The 16,325-nt window shown below is 51.9% G+C and overlaps 1 protein-coding gene and 1 long non-coding RNA gene across 4 annotated transcripts in view; one reads left to right on the top strand and one right to left on the bottom strand.

The window, feature by feature from the left end:
- The window catches only part of CORO2B (coronin 2B), a 126,948-nt gene that overhangs the window by 92,653 nt on the left and 17,970 nt on the right, over positions 1-16,325 (bottom strand). The gene's annotated exons all lie outside the window — the stretch shown is intronic.
- LOC130541947 (uncharacterized) lies at positions 31-8,031 on the top strand. Its single transcript, XR_008956086.1, has 4 exons — positions 31-177; positions 310-435; positions 2,501-2,603; positions 3,080-8,031. It is a non-coding gene; the product is annotated as an uncharacterized LOC130541947 (long non-coding RNA).

Below are 16,325 nucleotides of genomic sequence, written 5' to 3'. Positions count from 1 at the left end.
TACCATGTGGCAACTCCAGGTCCTGTCCTGTAAAGGAAGGGAGAGTCCCCCCTCTTCCCTCTTCCCATAGATAGAAGCAAGGACATGGGGTGAGCCATCTTAGATGACAGAGCTAAAAGAGAGAAGGAACCTGGGCCCCTAACCATTTTGAAAAGGAGAGCCGCCTTAACAGCCCAGGTACTTCTATCTAGATGCGATGTGAGAGATAAACACACTTCAATTTTGTTTATGCCACTTTGGGTCTTTAAAGAGCAGCCCTAACCACAATCCTGTTTCTAACTCCCATTTCTCACTCTTTCATGACCCCAGGGAGGAGAGGAATGTCTGACTTGTGATTCACAGAGTCCAGTGAAGATAAGGCACGTCACCCAGGACTACAGGCTTCCGTCACTCGCACGTCACTCTCCTGGAACTTCCAGGCAAGAGGAGAAGACGGTGAGTTTCTCTGGAGTCATCAGTTTGGGTGCAGTTAGGGATGGGAGTCCAACGTCATGCTAAGTCTGGCCAAATATTCCCTGTGCAGTCCCAGGTTAATGGCTCTAACGTTCTGCCTGGGTAAGGGATGCCAAGAAATTTGTTCTAGGCCCCAAGGCACAAGTGGGTCAGCAGGGGTGGGGACGGCTGAGGTGAGTTATACACCAGCCACTGCCATCTGTCTCTCCCCATGTGCTGGGCACACCCAAGCTATAGATCTGCACACTGGAGGGATCCCCAAAATCATCCAGTCCCATTCCCTCGTTTACAGGGAGGGAAACAGGTGTTAGGGGGGCAAGTCATGTGTTCAAGGTCAGCTAGAGAGCAAGTTACCAGCAGCCCAAGGCTGGAACCCAGGTCTCCTGGCCCCACTCTTTTCACTGTGCTTTAACTGGTGGGACAGCCCAGCTCCCAGGAACTTAGGGGTAATCAAAATCTGACCAAGTGATCTGCTCTCACCCCAACAGCTCTCCGGCCCACCCCAGACCTCAGATCAGAGCACTCACTCCTACATCATCCATGCCAGTATTAGGGCTCCCCTGCAGTGCGGGGCATTTCTCAGTGTCCTATTCTCTCCCATTCTCTCTCCCTCTTCCCTGCACACCGCCCCCCCATAAATAAATGGAGTCCCTCACTGCTGATTTGTCCTTATGATCATCATTTTGACATCTACACATAAAGAACGGCATAGAGAATAAGAACTCGCTAAATGCAATGCCTGTCTTCATCCCTCTATATTCACTTTTGGTCTTGTCAACACATACATGGAAAAGGCATCAAGAGCCTTTAAAATCTTCATTCATTTTGTCTCATTGTATCTATTCTTAAGAATCCACCCCAATAAACAATGAGCAATGTGGACACATTTCACATATTGGGTGTCTCTTAAAAGTAGAAAGCTGGACCCACCTAAATGTCCAATCATAAAAGGCTAATAAAATCAAGTACTTTGTGGCACCTGGGTGGTTCAGTGGGTTAAGCATCTGCTTTTGGCTCAGGTCATGGTCCTGGGGTCCTGGGATGGAGCCCGGCATCAGGATCCCTGCTCAGAAGGGAGTCTGCTCCTCCCTCTCCCTCTGACGCCCCCCCTCTGCCGCTCGTGTGCTCTCTATCAAATGAATAAATTAAAAAATTATAATAAATAAAAAAATTTTCAAAAAATCAAATATGTCCACGTTTATAAGGTAGACTGTTTATACAAGCATAAAAACCATGCTTTCAAAGTGGGTACCGTATTTCATCAAATCCAATTTAACCACTTCTAGGACTGACTATTACTTTATGTTCTTCCTAGGAAAAAAATGAAGTAATTAACTACAACATGCTATCAATTAAAAGTACATTGCAATTTCAGGGATCACAAAATGTAAAATATTACAATCAATGAAATATGGTATAAGTAATAGCATGGAGAAATGCTCCTGATACAGTGTTATAATAATAAATGCACGGGGTAGGATATACTCATACACACTCATAGGAAAAAGACAACCTAAGAAAAAGAAGAAGTACTAAAATGCAAAGGGTAAGACAAAGGGTGATATTTTATTTCCATTTTTACAGTGTTCTGATTTTCCAAATTTCCAGAATGAGCATAAATCATTTTTATAATCTAAAAAAGACATTGGATTTTAAAAAATAAATATAACAATGAATACCATGGAACAGGTAAAATCATGGTGAGCACATACACGTCTATAGAGAGCCGTTCCCAAGAATCACGCTTGGTGGCTGGGGCACGTACCCTCCAGTTGAAGAACAGCAGTTGGTTTAGCTTAGTTGTTGTTCATGAAATGTTCATGGAATGTACACGGAATGTTTCCCAATTTCTTGCTAACACAAATAAAGCTTTGTGCAAAGTGCTTCTTTTGTTCTCCCTCTTGGGTCCTTTCCTTGGCCACTTCCAGGGTGTTGAATGAAAGGTGCTACCCGGCATGTCTGGGTGTTGGTTGGTGTCTCGGAGTTGCAGTCAAGGGACAGGATGGTCGGTCTAAGGTCCGTTTTCACTCTGACGTTCTGTTTCTAGATGGGAGCATTCTGGGCCAGCCTGATGCCATGTTGGCCTCCCAAACCTGCCTCATAGAAGCTGGGATTCTTCTACTGGGGAGCAGACTATCGTACTGTGCAAGGTGATAAGCCATTTGAATAAGGAAAAGGAAAACATCAGTTCCTTGACAGATGGGACCCTGGGAGAGACGTACCCTCAGGTAGAGAAGACAGACAGATCTAGCCTGAGACCAGGTTTCTACCCACAGAACTTCAAGGCATAGGGTGTTCGTGGGGAGGGGGAAAAGGCGTAGGTAGGGATGGGAAAGTAGGGGGGATGTATGAGATGAGGGGACATGAGGGAAAATGCAGAAGGGACGTGAGACCAAAGCAAAGGGCACACGAGAGGGATGGGAGACAGCCTTCTCCAGGGAAATCGGCAAGCTAGAGCTAATGCCTGCATCCTGGCACAGCCAGGAAAATGCCAGGTCCCTACCATTTTTCGGAAGCGGTGCCAAACCCCCTAGAGGCATTGGATGAGTAGGACAAAAGGGTGAGGTGGGGAGAGCGAGGAGTGTGAAGATGCAGGATGGTCACGAAGGATCCACTTCCATTTCAGAATGTCTCCTGGTCGTGCCGTGCCCAGTGGCCCCAAGGGACCAGCCAACATGTCAGGACTGGTCAGAGCCTTGGACTAGGACCGGGAGACTGAAATTCGCATCGTGACTCTTTCAAATGACCTTCAGTACATCACGTGCTCTCCAGTGGTCAGTTTCAGGAAATATGAAAGAGGGGGCATAAACCAAGTCTGATTTGGACATCTTATGGTTCTAAAACTGATGCAATTCCATCAAAAAGCTCATTTAAATAATTATTTGACTTTATTTTTAAATAATAACTGTATATATTTAAGGTGTATGACATAATGATTTGATACACATATATGTAGTGAAATGACCATGATTGCCAAGCTAATTACCATATTCATCTTTCTACAGTTATTGTGTGTGCGCGCGTGTGTGTGTGTGGCGAGAGCACCTGAAATCTTTAGTAATAAATAGCAAATTTCCAGTACTCAATACAATATGATTAACTACAGTCACCATGCTGTCTTTAGACTTACGCGTCCCATAGAACTGTCACTTTGTAACATCTGACCAATATCTCCCCATCCCCGCCCCTAGTAACCACTATTTTTCTCTCTGCTTTTATGAGTTTGGGTCTTTTAGACTCTACATGCAAGTGAGATCTTGCATTTCTTTTTTCTTCCTGTGCCTGGCTCATTTCACTTCGCGTAATGCCCTCCAAGTTCATCCGCGTCGTTACAAATGGCAGGATCTCCTTCTTTAAGGCTGAGTCACGCTCCATTCCACACACAGACACACATATCACAATCATATCACATTTTCTGTATCCATTCACTGCAATGGACACTTAGGTTGCTTCCATATCTTGGCTATTGTATATAATTCCGTGTCTATTCAAGGTACCGACTTCATTTCCTTTGGCTGCATATCCAGAGGAAGAATTGCTGGATCATACGGGATTTCAATTTTTAGTTTTTTGAGGAACTTCCATGCTTTTTTTCATAGTGGCTGCACCCATTTACATTCCCACCAGTAGCGCCTGAGGGTTTCCTCTGCTCTGCATCCAAGCCAATACTTGTTACCTTTTATTATTTGACACTAGCCTTCCCAACAGGTGTGAGGTGGTATCTTATTATGGTTCTGATTTGCATTTCTCTGATGACGAGGGATGGTAAGCACCTTTTCATGTATCTGTTGCCGTTTGTATGCTGTTCTTGGAGAAAATGTCTATTCGAATTCTTTGCTCGCTTTTAAAAACGAGGTTGTTTTTCTTTTTGCTATTGAGTTGTGGGAGTTCCTTACATATTTGGGATACTAAGCACTTACCAGAGATATGGTTTGAAAATACTTTTTCCCAATCTATAGGCTGCCTTTTCATTTTGTAGACCATTCCCTTTGCTGTGCAGAACTTTCTAGTTTGATGGAGTCCCAATTGTTTATTTTGCTTTGGTTGTCATTGCCAAGGCCAATGTAAATGAGTTTTCCCTATGCTTTTTTTTTTTCCAGAATATTTACAACTTCATGTCTTACAGTTAAGTCTTTAATCATTTTGAGTTGATTTCTATGTGTGCTGTAAGATAAGGGTCTAATTGCATTGTTTGGCATGCGGCTATCCAGTTTTCCCAACACCACTGAAGAGACTGTCTTTCCCATTGTATACAGTCTTGCAGTCCTTATCAAAAATGAGCTGACTTTATATGCTTTGGGTTTATTTCTGATCTCGAGCCTCTCATTTTACTCATCAATCACTGAACAAATCTGTGCGAGGCACAGCATTAGGACCACAGGATGGCAAAGCAGAATGGGAGGGGGACACACTTCCAGAACATACAATACTTGTCAGGCACCGAGCTGCCCTGGTCATTAGTCCTGGTCACTAGGAGGGAGGTATTATTTCCCCCCATTCTACAGACAGCAAAACCGAGGCTCAGACCTATTAGGTCATCTGCCCAAGGTCATAAAATGCTAAGTAGTTGAATTGAGAACCTAACCCAAGTTAACCCACTATGTCTCATCTTCTCTCTAAGAAAAAAAGTGCTAGTTTTGCCTTCAAAGAACTCAAACTCCAGTAAGTGCTTGAGTTAGATAGCTAACTGCAGTGCTGGGCAGGAAGCAGGACAATGCCTGATTGATTCCGACAGAAAGATGGGGAAGGAGTCGAGGAAAAGCTGGCATGGGAATCCGCCCGAAGCTTAACTCAGATTCCAGATTTGGAGTGCAGAACCAGGGGCAAGGGAGGGAGGGGCGGCCTTGGCATTGTGGGTAGAGGAAACAGCACAAGAGCATGAGTGGACAGAGGGTGAAGTTCATGGGCCATTTGGGAAAGAGCAGGGAGCCTGTTGTTGCTGGAACTGGGTGTCTGGAGATGAGGGCAGGAGACCAGCCTGGGAAGATGGATGGGGCCAGGCAGTGAGGGGTGTGGGATGTCAAAGCGAGGGTAGGCAGTGAAGGGGTGCACCCAGGACCTAAGCCTGCCGCCAGCCCATCCCCCACAGGGTCAGGGGCATGGCTCACTGCTTGCTTCGTAAACCAGGCACTAGAGTCCCCATGCTTTCCTGCGAGGCCCTAGCTCCTCTTCTGGGCTGCACCCCCTCACATTTACTGAGGGCTGCTGGCTCCCTGAAGACAGGGTCCATTTCTGACAGATCTCCAACGCTCACCTTGTAGGAGGGGCTCAAGAAATATTCACCTAGTGAGCTTTGAGTAACAAATGAAATAATCCCCGCATCCGTTTTGTTTTCTTTCTGTGCCTGAGTCTCCGGCGGGGTTTCCACTAAGAAAACTGGTGGGGGGGGGGGGTGGAGGGGAGAAGCTGGTTGCACAATTATGGGGCCCCTTGGGGATGGGCTAGGGGGCCAATGTGGATGATTCATGCAGATTCCAGGTCAAGCCAGTACTGAACAGGACCTCTTCGCACTCCCCCACCCCATTCCAACCGGTCTGCCATCACAGCCAGTGATGAGGCCCAGAAGGCCCATCCACACGGCGTGCAGTGAAAAGCAGCTCTCAGTCCCATGTCCTCACCGACTGACCCCAGCTCACCCCTGGGCAGCCGGAGCAGCAGCCTTCCATCAGTAGCTCTTAGGCCTTTGGTGAAGTCACACGGGACCTTCTGGGTAAAGAACGGTAGTGAGGAAGCCAAGGGCCAGCACGGAAAGGAGCGGGAGGCCAGGAGCAAAGAGAAGCTGGAGATTGGGAGACTCCCTGACTCCACTCCATTTTCCTCTCCATTGGCTCTACTCTGGTTCAGACCCTTGTTTCCACCTGCTAGGTGGTCGATCTGGCCCACAAACGGATCCCCTGTCCCAGAGCGCGCACAGCCAGGGTCCCCTTAAACACACACCCTGCCAGGAGAGAGATGGAAGCCCATTCCTACTGGCCTGGTGTGTGTGACCCAGGTCACCGGATCCTCTTCCCCTCAGCCAGGAAAGGCTCAGGAGCGGGAACGCTGGTGGATGAGGACTAAGTCTCTCGATGTAGCAAATACGCCCCTGCGGGGTGCCTGCCTTCTGGGACAAGGCCCCACACTCAGGTCACTCCTGTCACCCATAGCTTCTTCCCCTTCTCCCTGCCCCACCTGCCGGAGCCAAACCCCAACCGCCCAGAGGTGCAGGTCCACACTGCTTGACCCTGACCCCTTCCGTGCTCCGCATCCAGGCCCTCGGCCTTTCCTGTTGTGGCCGCTTGGGGACAGGGTCTGAGTTGGAGCTCTCTTTCCCCCAGCTTCAGTAAACCCTTGTCACAACACTTGTTGAATGGATGGGTGGAGGCTGGAGCCGTGCGCACAGGAGGAGACGAATGATGCTGGTGATGATGACGACAGCTGGAAGAAATCCATGTCCCCTCCTGCAGCCCCAGCACTCCTGAGAAAGGGCCATGGGGAGTCTGGCAGGGGAGGGGCAGAGAATGAAGGCTCGAGGCTCCAACTACTCAGGGTTCAAGGTTCTGGTTCTCTAGGGGAGAAACAACTGGGAAGAAGAGGGGGGTATTGCCCTGACCTTGGGCCTCACAGCATTCTCCAAAAAATCACTTCTCTGCACGGAGCCAAATCCTTGAAAAACAGAAATGCCCCCCAACACACACACACACACACACACACACACACACACACGAAGGTGGAAAGAGCCAGGCTCCCTGCCAGCCAGCCGGCCAGCTAGAAGGTCAGGTTGTGCCCATTGGCCTGGCCAGGAGAGCGGAGTGTGGGGAGGGAGAACCTGCCTTGCCAGCCCTTTCCCCAGGGGCCTGGAAACTGTAACCACACCGCTGGGGTCGGGCCGTGGCAGCCAACCATAGGAGGCCAAACCTGGATGGCTCATCCTGGGGACTGCGCAGCCCAAGTCACAGGACAGCGTCTGACTTCCGGCTCTGGGCCCGCGGTGGCCCCGGGGAGGCCGCCGGGTCTGGTGGTGGCTGCGGAGGTCCGGGGGAGAGGAAAGGCTTGCCCAGAGGCAGGGCGCAGGAAAAGCGTGTAAGTCCACTCAGCAGGGAAGCATTTCAGTCCAGAAAGCTCTCTGTGGAGTGTGGAGCAGCTGAGCCCCGCGATCCCCCCTCCCCAGCCCCCACTTCATGAAGCACACGCCTGAGTTTTGGCTGGAAGATGATAAAGACCGTGAGGGTCTCGGGAAAGCCAGCCACACGACCACGGGATGGTGTCTGCTCCTGGAGATGTAGTCTGACCCACCTTAGAGAGAGGCAGAGAAGCACGTCTTAAAGGGGACTCTGAGGTGGCTTCCATGTCCCCTCCCCTTGAATCTAGGTGTGGAAGTGACACTGTGTGATTCTGAGGCTAGGTCACAAGAGGCCATGTGTCTTCTGTCTTGCTTGCTGGAACACGTGCTTCTGAAGCCCCGGGTCAGGAGGTAAACACATCTGACTCCTCTGAGGCCACCATGTCATGAGGAAGCCCAAGCCACACAGAGCTGTCCCGTGTAGACACTCCAGTCCCCAGCCCCAGAAGGGCCCGTTATCAAGTCACCCTCGTTCAGGCACCAGACACGAGAGTGAAGAAACTTCCAGATGATTCCAGCCCCTGAGATGCTCAAGTCACCCCTCGGCATTTGCACTATCTTAGCTGGGACTCCAGATGTTGTGGAACAGAGACAAGCTATTCTCTCTGTGCCGTGTCTGAAACCTGACCCACAGAGTCCGTGAGACTCCTCGCTAACCCTTCCATTGACCCAAAAAAACCTGGTATCTGTCCTGACCCTGGTGAGCCAGAGGGAAAGCGGGAGACACTCAGAACACAGGGGAAGGCTCCTTTCTGTAAGGCCCTCCAGTTTGGGACACCCTTTCCACGGCTCTGAATCATGCACAGTTAATGAAGGACGTACTGAACACCCCCAAAATGCCTGCCGTGGGCCAGCAGCTTGGGGGGATGCCAAAAATGTCTCCCATGCCCACCGCTCTGCTCAAGAAACCACACTCTTTCTGGAGCCGGCAGAGGCTAACCAGAGATCCTGGGGGATATGTAACTCCGCATTAAGTTATATGCTCCAGATTTTTCTGTCTGTCCCAGTTTCAAATATTCTGCCCTGTTGTCCCCGTGAGCAAGCAAAACACCCCCATCATTTCAACGTTTCTGTATCCAAACTGCATTTTCTACGTGGCCTCTTCCACCCAGACGCAGCTCAAAAGTCCCGCAGGCCGTGTGCCAGAATTTGGGGTATGGAAAATGTTTACTCTAAGGAACGTGACTGACCAACAGGGCGGACACCTAAGCCTGCCGCCTGCATGTCAGGTCCTGTGCTGGGCACTGCAGGGCCATCGATGCAGGTCTAGAATCAGGAACCGCAGCGCTGGAACGGCCTCACCCACACAGCTAAATCCAGAGGCCAAGGCCTCCACATACCGCCCTCTGGATGGCCCTTGGAGCAGATGACCATTCCCCCTCCTTGACCTTCCGTTGGCCACACCTTCTCGGTCACCTCTGGGGGCTTTTCCGGTCCTCAGTCTCAGCAAGGTTCAAACCCAGCCACTCCTCTTTCACCTTGACCCAGCTGCCCCATGACTGGATTACCTGGGAGCTCTGCACACGCACTGATGGGACCCCGGCCAGAGATTCTGAGTCACACGCCAGGAGGGACCTCCGCGGACGCTAACGGTGTCACGGGTGAGACCCACTGCCCTGCCTCAGGTCATCCACACTCGGGGCTTTCACACCATCTACAAGCGGACAGCTCTGCAATTTCTGCCGCGGGCCTGGGCCTCCTTCCTGAGCTTTCAACCCATCCATTCGGATTCTCCCCAGCGTGCTTGACCCACCACGTGGGGACAAACTATGACTCTTCTCCCCACCTCTATCTGCTCCTCTTCTGCCACCGCGACTCCCAGTAAATGGGACTTGCATCCACCCACCGGATCAGCCCACAAACCTCAGAGCACCTGTGAAGCCCCCACCCCCTTCTCCCCCGGCCCACCTCTAGGTCCTGTCCGTTCTCCCTCTCTTTGGTTTTGCTCCGCAATCATCACGTGTGCGGAAGAACTTTGAATCCTTCCCTTTTCACTTCATGTGAACGTTTTTCCACATGGCCATGTCGTTTCGGTATTATAATTTTTTTTTAAAGATTTTATTTATTTATTTGAGAGATAGGGACAGCCAGCGAGAGAGGGAACACAAGCAGGGGGAGTGGGAGAGGGAGAAGCAGGCTCCCAGTGGAAGAAGCCTGATGTGGGGCTCGATCCCAGAACACCAGGATCATGCCCTGAGCCGAAGGCAGACGCTTAACGACTGAGCCACCCAGGCGCCCCTCAGTATTATAATTTTTAATGGCTGCAAAATGTTCTATTGAATAAATGCTGCCTAATTTACTCAGCCAGTCTCATATCGTGAAGCCTTGATTTTGCAGCTGTTATAAATAATGCCATGATGAGCATTTTGATGCAAAGAGCCTTTCCCCGCCTTTGGATTATTTCTTTTGGCCAGATTCCCAGAAGCCGGATTACTAGGTCACAGGATATGGACATTTTTATGGCTTGTGATGGATGTCGCCAAACTGCTTTTCCAAAGGCCGATCCTCCTTTACTTTTATGTGTCTTTGATAATGGCTTCTAGGGCGTTGGAAGACCCTGCCACAGGACCTAGGACAACCCGGGGCAGCTGGAAGTTTAGAGTTTCTCTCTTTTTTAGAAGACTTCTTAAAAGCTTGCTTAATTTTCTCTGAACTATCAAAATTATAAATATACAGAATAGGGCGCCTGGGTGGCTCAGCCGGTGAAGCGTCTGTCTTTGGCTCAGGTCCTGATCTCAGGGTCCTGGGATCAAGCCCCGCATTGGGTTCTCTGCTTGGCATGGAGTCTGCTTCTCCCTCTACGCGTCCCCCGCTTGTGCTCTCGCTCTCTCTCTCTCGCTCTCTCTCAAATAAAATCTTAAAATAAATAAAGTATAGAAAGGCGAACAGAGACGTATAACCAAACAGAACAAATCAGCATCTATAATTCCACTTTCATGTAGGTTCTCAGGACCTCTGATTGTCGGAATCCTACCACAAGGAGCTCCCTGAATTTACACAGAAGTGAAATGGTGGGTTTTTTTGTTTGTTTTGTTTTTTTGTTTTTTTTTAAATGGTGGTTTTAAGTCAGGACTTAAACACACAGTAAGTGCTGAGCTTCCGAGAGTAGCCCTCTGGGAAGGACAGGCACATATTCTAACCACACCGTTGAGAGCAAATCACCACTTTTTAAAAAAAGAAACAACAACAAAAATCACTTTGTAAATTCCTGGAGTGAAAATCCCGCTTAGGAACTGGCTAGGGATAGCCTCAGTGAGGGCATATCTTTGCCCCTCATTAATAGTGGTTCTCTCCTTAGCCCCAGTCGGAGTCATTCGGACACAAGCTTGGTCCTCTTAAGGTGGGGAAGACGGTTTGGGGGGAGGTAGGGAGAGGCTGGCCATGAAGCCCCAAATGATTTCCTGACCTTAGAAGCTGGTCCTGAAAGCTGATCCCAAGTAGGTCCCAACACGTTCTGAACAATGGCTGGAGCCCCTGGAATCCGTGTGACATGAGGGGACACCCGAGTGACATCCCTGACAAGCAGACACAGTAAGATGAAGGGGGCAGCTATGTTTGTGGGGGACTTACTGTGCGCTGGGCTCTGTGCTCGCTGCTTTCGTATGTAAAGAACTCAATGTTCACAACGGTACTGGTACAACAAGGGGCTGACTGCAGTGACTACTGTTACTATTCCCATTCACAGATGGAGAAACTGAGGGTTAAAACCCGTCCTGGACCTCACAGCGGGAGGGTGGGATGGGCCAGGGTTTGGACCCGGGCAGTCTGACCTCACAGCCCGGCCCCTGAATGTCCGGGATGTACACGTTCTCGTATGAGCCTCTGCAGGAGACCAGCTGCCCCTCTGAGTTCCTCCCCCCATGTGCTGTCCACCCCGACCTCCCCACTGAGCTCCCGCGTCCCCATGTGTGCTCTCCGCTAGGGCTGCCGTAACGGAGTGCCACAGGCCAGCTGGCTGGCTGACACCACCTCGCAGTTCTGGAGGCTGGAGTCTGAGATCAAGGTGCCGGCAGGGTGGGTTTCTGGTGAGATCGCTCTTCCTGGCGGGTGTGCTCACACGGCTTTTCCTCTCTGTGCCGCACACTCCTTCCTTCTCTTAGGGGGACATCAGTCCTACAGGATTAGGGCCCCACCCTTCTCCCCGGCTTCAACCTTCATCATCCCCTTAAATGTCCCATCCCCAAATACAGTCACATTGGGGGCTCGGGCTTCCACCTATGAATAGGGGGGGGATAATCACTTCAGTACACTGAGTGCACCTGGCTCTGCTCTGGGAGATGCAGACTGCTGACATCTGGGTGACCCTGCACTGTCCCCGTGGCTCACCCAATCCTGCCTCCTGTTAGCATCCTCGACAAGTATGCTTTTATGTAACTGGATTACGATTTTTTTTAATTTATTTTTTATTTTTTTTAAAGATTTTATTTATTTATTTGACAGAGAGAGACAGCCAGCGAGAGAGGGAACACAAGCAGGGGGAGTGGGAGAGGAAGAAGCAGGCTCCTAGCAGAGAAGCCTGATGCGGGGCTCGATCCCAGGACTCTGGGATCACACCCTGAGCCGAAGGCAGACGCTTAACGACTGAACCACTCAGGCTCCCCTGGATTACGATTATTTGGAGGTTCCAGGCCAACATTCACTGCTCTACACTATCTTCCCATTCATTCGTTCAACTCATTCATTCCTCCAGTCAGTCACTCAGCCACCAGGCAGCTAGTTGAGTAATCCATCACCTTCTAGAATCCGGGCACTTGTTGGCCCTGGGACTTCGATGGGGCACCAGGGCATGGGACAGAGTGACCATTCTGCATCCTAAAGCAGCCCACCCACCTCCTCTCTCCCTAACCCCGGGCCACCTGGCACCTGTCGCCTCCCATCCCCAACCCACACTGGGCAGGGGGCTCTCTAGCGCCTTCCTGCTCAAGGGAAACGGGTGTTAATCCAATGGGGCAGCTGTTTCTAAGCAAGGGATCGCAAAACTCTGTGTCCCCTCCCCCCAAATAAAATTACACGCGTCCCAACAAGAGAAATAACTGTGTATGTGCAAGATTCGTGCAAACAGGCCCTCTTTGTCGAGAAACAGGTCTGCCGCCATGAACTATTTCTTCTAAAAACAGAAAGGAATTGCATCTTTGTGTTCTTGGAGAGGAAGACGGTGGGCGTTGCTTAGCTCACTGAACCTCCCCTCACTGAACTGGAGAGCTATGACACCCACAGCTACCATTCTTCCCCCGCAAGGGGCAATAAAAGGACGAGACACACCAGAGCAGGCAGACTCCCACCAACCACGTCAGTAAGAGTCCCGGGAACCGTGGAGATGATGGCTGGATCCTGTTTAACTTGGGACAGACAGGGACAGACAGGGACAGAGAGGAGGTAAAGGCACATAGTCTAAAGGGCAGTGAGGGTCCTTATGCTCATCTCTCTTGAGTGGCCTGAGATGTCTGTATCAAGGTGAAGGAAAACCTCCAGGTAAAGCGTGTGTGGGTCCGGAGTGAGACCCTAATGTGGGCCACATATCCCAATCACTGCGATACCCTCCTTGCTTCTCACTGGTTTCGCTTCACAGGAGCAGAGTGACCTGACATGAAAAACTGGGGATCCTTTTTATTTTTTGATCATCAAGGAATACACGCCAGAGTGGCCCTTTTACACCTAAATCCGGTGTCCTTCCCCTGCATAAAGCTGGTAAATAGTCCCCTCCTCAGCCCTAGGAATTAAGTCTGTGGTCCTTGTGTATTGGATTATGGTGGTCCTGCTTGGCCTGGCCCCCAGCACGGCACATCTAGGCCCCGGATGCACTCAGTTTCTTCCTGTTCCGCAGGGCCTCTGTTTCTCTTCTCCGGGCCTTTGCACGTGCTGATTCCTCTCCCTCGGTCCCGCTGCCCAACTCATCACTGGGCCAAATCCTCCCCCTCCTTGGGGGTCTCTGCTCCAGAGCCCCTTCCTCAGGCCAGCCTTCCGATTCCCCTCGACTGTGTTAGCAGCTTCCTCTGGGCCCCCCCAAGCTTCCCTCAGCCGACGTTCCTCACCCAGTGCTGTGAGGGTCAGACCCTGCGCTCCTCACCTCCTCCTGCCCTTGACTGGCAGCTGCCACGTTTGCGGCTTTAGCCTCGGTGCTCACCAACAGGCACGGCGCATGGGCAGAGCTCAGGGGATGTTGGCTGCGGGAAGGCCCAGTGACAGGGAAGCCCCACCAGCCTCCCGCAGCCCTGGAGGCCAGGGACGCACCTCGTCCATCCCCGCATTCCCTAGGGGCTGGCCCAGGGCTTGGCAGGGGATTCAGGACAGTGTGCGGCCTTAAGGGGAGTGGGTATGGACAGCAAGCAGAAGACGCTGCTTTCTGGATAGATTTCCACATCTCTACTATCTGCCAGCCCTTCACACACCAGAAGCTTGCCCACCACCCCATCCCTCCAGGGAGACACACACATCACAGAGTGTCACTGCCCGAAAGGCCGGCTGGGAGGTGTCCCGGCCCTTTTCATTAAAAGCCCAATGGGCGGGCTCCTCCCCTCTCATTCCTCTGTCTCCAGGTCACTTCTGGAAACTGAGAGTCAGCAGGACAGATGAGAAGGAAGTGTCGTGGATGTGGAGAAATCGCTGGGTTTGCAGCTCCCTCCAGTCCTCCTCCCACACTGATCTTCCCCTGCGGGGGACCAGGAGGCTGGGCGCTGGGCCAGGGCTGTCCCCCGCTCACTAGCTTCATTTCTTCTAGTCTTCTTTTCATTCCCACTCTTTCCCTGAAGGCCTGGACATCCTTTCCTCCCTGGAGGGCTGTCCCCTGGCCGTCACCCGCAGTCATGGAAGGCAAGAGGGTCTCCGAAGGCCCTGGGGGCCACATCAACGGAGAAGCTCTCAGGCCTGGGCCTTATTGTGGGACTGAGGGCGAGAGAGGCTGCTAGCAAAGACCCCTTTCTCCACGTGAGCCCCCTGGGGGCACCACATCTGAAGCTCCAGAGAGGAAGGCAGGGGGTTACCCGCACTGGAGGAGCCTGTCACCTGGTATGAAGTGAACCTGGTGTATACTGGGCCAAGTCCACTCCTGGGCAACTGTGCTGAAAAACGCGTGCGAGGAGAGGACGAAGCACGGTGGCAAAGCGGGCTGGGAGAGAGACAGCTTCCAGGAAGGCTTCCTGGAGGAGGTGGCATTTGAGCCAGGCCTTCAAGGAGGAGTGCAACTTCCACATTTTAGAAAGTTTGCAAAACAGACGGCACTCAAAGCAGTGGAATTTGGGGTGTGTGTGTGATGAAGGGGTGTTTATTTGATGGCTTGTAGAGGAAGGAAAACCCTCCTGAAGTGCAATGAGGCTGAGACTGAAATCATCCGAGTGTCTTTTCTTCCTTTTCAGCACAGTGGCAGAGGCGGAGGATTGTGGACTCCATCCCAGGGGTCTGAGGAGGTCGCCTCCATTCCCTGTCCCCAGCCCCAGCTCCTGGGTGGAGGGGGCCTCCGCCAAGTAGCAGGGACAGTCTACATGCAGGGACAGGCGGAGACCCCCTAGCCAGTCTCCAAGGACGCAACTCATTAGAACGCACCCCTCGTTGCCATGGAAACTCCCGGCCCACAGAGCCTGGGTAAGAGTTCCTGAATTCACTCAGGCCTCGAGCACAATTAGACAAGATGAATTTTTGAGTTGGAGCATAATGAGACCCGGACATCCGGAAAGCATATGGAGCCTCCCAGGGGACGGCAGGGCCCCCGGGAGAACGCACTGCTGTTAGGAGGTCACCAGGCCACCGCCTCTCTTGGGCGGGAGGTCTGGGAGGCCCTGGGGGGGCACTTCCCCCCTTTAGAATTCTTCAAGGGCAGCACGTTTGCTAGCAGTGCTGGGGGGGATGGGAGAAAGAAGAATAAGGTCCCTCTCTCTGTCCCAGGCCCTTCCGGGGTCAGGGGTGGGAAGCTGTATTCTGCCAATCTATCAAAGATTGGCCAACAAATGCATCTCACGTGGCTGAATCCAGGCTGCACGCACAGAATAGATTCTTCTCTCCGTGGAAAAGACAAATGTGTCATTCAAAAATCCCTACTCGAACATAGCCGGGGCCAGGCATGAGAAACGCGTCCCGGATCTGTGGCCTCACACGCTCCCTCCCACTCAGGACGCGGGGCTTGCCCTCTGGCAGCAGAGGCAGGACATCTTCTGCTATCACCCTCTCAACACAGCAGTGACAGGAGAAGGACAGAGTTTGGAGTTGAGGAGAGATCAGCGAAGGCTCCATGGAGGAGGTAGCATTTCGTCTGGGCCTTGAAAGCGGGATTAGGAGGCCATTGGAGTACAGGGAGCAGAAAAGCACAAGTTGAATTTGGGGTCAGCAAGCGCACCAATGTGGCTAGAGGGCAGGGTCTGGGCAGGAGCCAAGGAGGTCAACGTGATCAGAGAGGGATAGAGGCTGGTAGGACTTCCCTCCTTCCCCCTTCCCCTAATCTGGGGCTGCCCAGGCCAGTTTAGGCCTAAAGCCAGCACAGGCTCAGAGCAGGGCCGCCCCAGCTCTTGCCCCCCTAGCTCCCAACCCCCAGTGTCCTTCAAGCAGCGCCACCCTTCCACGGCTTCCAGAAGCTCCAGGCAGAATGAGAGCTTGCTCCTGGCAAGGCTCCTGCACGAAGCCCCCAGCATTTTAGACACAGACCAGGTGTCAGATGAGCCCCTGGGTGCCCAGCAAGGAACCTGGCATCAAGAGGGGAGGAGAGCGGGGAGGGTTATGGTTTGCTGCAGGAGCTAGGGAGAGAAGGCAGAGAGGCCCCCCCAGGCCTGGTGGGTTCCAGGGA

The sequence above is a fragment of the Ursus arctos genome, unplaced genomic scaffold (assembly GCF_023065955.2).
Source record: "Ursus arctos isolate Adak ecotype North America unplaced genomic scaffold, UrsArc2.0 scaffold_28, whole genome shotgun sequence".
Taxonomy (NCBI): Eukaryota; Metazoa; Chordata; class Mammalia; order Carnivora; family Ursidae; genus Ursus; species Ursus arctos.
Note: the sequence above shows the minus strand (reverse complement) of the source record. Positions and strands in the feature narration are given on the sequence as shown.